General features: G+C 37.7%; 1 protein-coding gene across 5 annotated transcripts in view; it reads right to left on the bottom strand.

Annotated features, from left to right (window-relative positions):
• The window catches only part of PKP4 (plakophilin 4), a 231,775-nt gene that overhangs the window by 225,688 nt on the left and 1,106 nt on the right, over positions 1-4,981 (bottom strand). The window lies entirely within an intron of this gene.

Below are 4,981 nucleotides of genomic sequence, written 5' to 3'. Positions count from 1 at the left end.
AAAAAAAAAAAAAAAAAAAAAAAAAGAAAAGAAAAGAAAAAGAAAAGAAAGAAAGAAAGAAAAGCCAGCTTAAAGAGTTAATTTACAAGCTTCATTTGGGGGCAAAAATATGTTACATGATTAACACATTCTAACACTTTCTTAGTGTACTTACTAACAAAGACATTGTATAAAATGAGTACTGCAGAATCATAAATGCAACAGTTGTATACATATTTAAAAGGTATGTTTTACATTTTGCAAAGGTTTCTTTTCTTTCTTCTGTAATGTAATATCAGTCTTCACTTTCTAAATATTTTATTAAGGTGCGTTTATCCAAATTTCCTACACTTGTTGGTTAGTGATGTTTAATGTCTAAGGACTTCCTACCAAAAGAAGCTACAACTTCCCTATTTAAAAAGGTCCTTAGTTATTTTGCTGAATTCTCTTCCTTACAATGTTTTGCAAACTCTTTTGTTTCTCTTCAGTAGTTTATTCCCTTCCCTGAAATATTCTGTTTAAATGCATAACCATTTTGACTAATCCCACAGAAAGCAAGCCAATAATTTGTCTGGCATACAGCAGATGCTGCAGAAAGCATCATAAAGCACCACAATGTAAGAATAAAAGTAATGACTTAAAGCAAGTATTAAGTGCTGGCCTCAGCCAGGTCCTGTTGTGCTTTATAGGTATTAACTCATTCGATCCTCACAACAACTATGTGTAGTAGAGTTTTTTTATCACTCCATTTTACAGATGAACAAAATCAGAGTAAAAAGATTATACAATTTGCCACATTATGCAAGTAGCAAGTTGCAGTGCCCCAACTGAATCGCCTCACAACCTGCTGACACCTCTCATGAGCCTCACTCAGCCTGAAGGTGAAACTTCAAGGACTTTCCCTGGGCTAACCTATCATAATTAATCTTGGACTGGGGTAGAGATACACAGCAGGACCTTGAAAACATATGAAAACACATACCACCTAGCTAATTGTTTCAGAAGTTTCAAGCCAGGTTCACAAAGCTCATAATACCTTGAAAGCTCCACTTCAAGTGCCTGTTTTACCTAACTTTCATATATATAAATATCATTTTTATGCCAAACACTCACTCTAAAGTCAACCTGCAACACGAATCATCAGGATCTATGTTTTATGTAAGTGGCCTCGGGCCACTGAAAGGGGGCTTCCTCTGCTTCTCCAAGCAGAAGGATATGATGGTGGTGCTGGTGGTGTGGTGAAGGACTGACAGTGGGGGATGTCCAGATTAGTGAAGAATGGGATATTTGTAACTCGCTAAATTGATACTGAATACAGAGGATGACTGCAGAACTGCCTCAGATGCCAAGAAAGAGGCTTACTGGTTCCCCTGAACCTCTCTTCTCCACTCCTCATTGTGAGTTCTGGACTCTGTGAGGCCCTTATCATTCAGTATTTGCCACAGGGATTAGCACCCACCCAATCATTAGACATTACTCAGTTCGTGAAAAATGCTTCACAATAACATTACTTAAAATAATTCATAATTCAGCTTGGCGCCTGTGGCTCAAGTGGTTAAGGTGCCAGCCACATATCCCTAAGGTGGCGGGTTTGAATCCAGCATGGGCCCGCCAAACAACAATGCCAGCTGCAACCAAAAAATAGCCAGGTGTTGTGGCTGGTGCCTGTGGTCCCAGCTACTTGGGAGGCTGAGGCAGGAGGCTCTCTTGAGCCTAGGAGTTGGAGGTTGCTGTGAGCTGTGATGCCATGGCATTCTACCCAGGGGGACAGCTTGAGGCTCTGTCTCAAAAATTTAAAAAAAAAAAAAAATAAATAATAATAATTCACAATCCAATCCCTAATGGCATTTGATTAGCTGCTATGAATCAGTCATAAGAAACTCTAATATTATCAAGACCATAAATAAAATAATCAGCGATGTAGCCAATATTTATTGGTATATCAAATAAAAGTAAAATATGAGAGGAAAAAACAAGTCAGGCCAATGACAAATGGAATGTCTGCAACATTTCTATGTTTAGTTAAGAGCACCATCATGTAACATCTCCGATTCAGAAACGGTAACGCGGCACCACCAAACTAAGATGATTCCACTGAATCACTTAAACGACAACTTCAGAAACATCTGCATGTTGTGCAATCTCTTGACTAAAACCATGAATTATTGATCCTGGCATCCTAAAGCCTGATTCTCTCATCCTGGAAGAACCCAGTTATTTCTTACTACTGGGCATCAAACTGAGCTGCTGACTGGTACCACCAGTTCCTAGTAGCACATGAAGCCTTACCCCCATGTCTCTTAAAAGTTTCCCTTCCCTTCTCTCTCTGTTTGCAGCTTTTTGTAGTTACAGTCTGCATGTGAAATATTTATTTAATTCTCCAAATAAACCTATTCCACTCATGTCATGGTTCAGATTCTTCTTCCCCTTCAATGCAGGAAGAGCACTACAGAACCATTTAACACACTGAAGGAGTAATAATGTCCTAGTACACTGAAAGCATGAAGGCAACTTCCCAAAGTTACATACAATTCCATAGATGTTTATGCCCTAGAATCACCATATTATAATCTCTATTTCATCTTCCAATTACCAATAAATGGTAATACCATTACCATTTTAGAATTAAACAAGGTAGGGTAATACCTCTCAATTGAAATAGGAAAAAAATTAGATTACAGAACATTCTTAAAATACCTTAATACTTCAAAAGAATCAGGTAAAGGACTAGACTTACCAGAGAGTTGCCATCCTCCAAGGCATGAAAATTCTTTATTTAAATCAATCCCTGGTCAACAACATGGAAATTATTCAGTTCAAAAACTGGCAATAATTGAATTTTCAAAAATTAATTTAAGTGAACTTTAAACTTTCATGTTAAATTTACTTTGCCTGTTTGTACAGACAAGAAAAGAAAACCAAAATTTGGATTTAAGACAGACCTAATCCAAATACTCAAGGTCATATAATTGCTAAAGTTTTTATTAGACTGAATTTAGTCGCAGTACCTTTAAATTCATGTTATATCAGAACTATTCACATAATTAGATTTATTCGGCCTGTAAATGCAGCAATAATATATATATCTTTTTTTTCCTAGTTAAATAACAGCTGCCTTTACTTCTTTCCTTCTCTTATACTTTCTATCACTAGCTCATCTCTCCTATCTCCCTCCAAACACAGTATAAGATAACTGGATACTTAGTTTCTCCAACTTAGAGGCTTCAGTGTAACATATAAGACATCAAATGCAGTGCCCTCTTCTTACATAATAGCAGGGGGTGGGGAAGGAATGTACTTTGTTGAAAACACAGTTTACATTATTTTCAACTGTGAAGAATCACCAGTTTAAAAATTTCCTCTTCAAATATCTGTAACAGGCAATGTGTTTCTAATTGAAAGCCTACCTTCACTTGGTACAGGCAAAACTGTTTGCATAGCTAACCATGTGTATAATGTTCATATCTTTAAATAAGATTTCCAATTTCCAATGTAGCAGAGAAACAAAATTTGGTTTTATCTTCTAATCTTGGCAGCAAACCAAATAAGCACAGGTTAAACTCTGCTGTAATATGATAATGTTACATAATAAAAGTTTCCCATTGGTATTTACAAACACCTCCCCCAATCTCCTGCACTGTGCTACTAGACATAAATTAAACCTCTAAATTAGAAGATTCACTGATTCTGGACATATCTGAAACACAATGTAACAGTCAAAGATACAACCTTTACAGGCACAGAATATTTTTTTCTATTTTTCTCCTGCTCCTTTGGGTCCTAAAAGATCTCATCTTATACTTTCCAATGCCCTTGATCCACACAAAGTAGTGTTGGAATACAGCTGACTGGCTGGACAACCGACTTATTTTGCTAAACATGACACAAAATAACCAGGTGCAGAGAGGCTAATTGTAAACCCAACCTCGGAAGGAAACTGTGTCAAATAAAAGCACACATAGTATGGTCTCCAACATCCAGAAACACTTATTTCAGACACTGGTTGTTCTCATTTTCATGTTGCCATTTTCCATAGCTGATTCACCAGGCACCAGAAATGAAGATACTTCCATAGCAATATACTGCATTCAATAAGAAAAGCATTATTTTCCTTTCCCTTTGAAAATAAAAAGAATCTAAGCTCAATTCTACAGAAGTACCTCTATCAAAATTTTGCTTTTCTCTGTTAAGGAACATAAAATTTGACCAAAACTACATACTGATCATTATTGATATTATGCCTAATTGCCATTCTTGAAAAGTTGTGGGACTGCATTTATGATTTCTTCAAACTCAGTAACTGCTGACCTCCACCAGTAAATTACATCTTAAAATATACATGATTGTGGCGTCCCCATGTTACTTTCAATGGTAACTGACACGCCCCGAATTTAACTGTACCAGACAGTTCTATCTGTCCCATCGCTGACCAAACAGTGCTGCTCTGTTTCTATTCATTATGTATTTAAGAGGTCTAAACACAGCCCAGTATGACGAGGAAAAAAATTACACTTCCTATGACAGCAAAGTGATGCATTCAAGATCTCTCTCCCAGTACATTCCCTTCCACGAGCACTAACAGGCATTTTTCTTTCTTTCTTTCCTTCTTCTTCTTCTTCTTTTTTTTTTTTTTTTTTGGATGGAACTAAAATATGTTGGCTGCAAGCTCATTACTCTAAGAACCTTCGGGCACTCCGTTCCTGCAGGTTTTCAGAAAACCCTAGTACAAACCAGACATTATCCAAACCTTGCAAACCAAACTTGCAAAGAGCCTTGTGCGATGATCAGTAACCTTGGCTTCACTGTCATCCGCCCCAAATTCACATTACTGACGACCAATGCAGCAACAACCCAGAAGAAAGGCTAGCTGGAGCCCAAAAGAATTACGCGCTTCCCTTCCGCCACCCTCTCTGCCGCAAGGCGAGAAGCAATGGGAGAAGAGTGGAAAGAGGCTCACCAGCTCCGAAGATGCTCCGGTGACCTCTGGCTGCACGGCGAGAGC

The sequence above is a fragment of the Otolemur garnettii genome, unplaced genomic scaffold (genome assembly GCF_000181295.1).
Source record: "Otolemur garnettii isolate 467f Iridium unplaced genomic scaffold, OtoGar3 scaffold00098, whole genome shotgun sequence".
NCBI lineage: Eukaryota > Metazoa > Chordata > Mammalia > Primates > Galagidae > Otolemur > Otolemur garnettii.
This window is presented reverse-complemented; position numbering and strand designations above follow the sequence as displayed.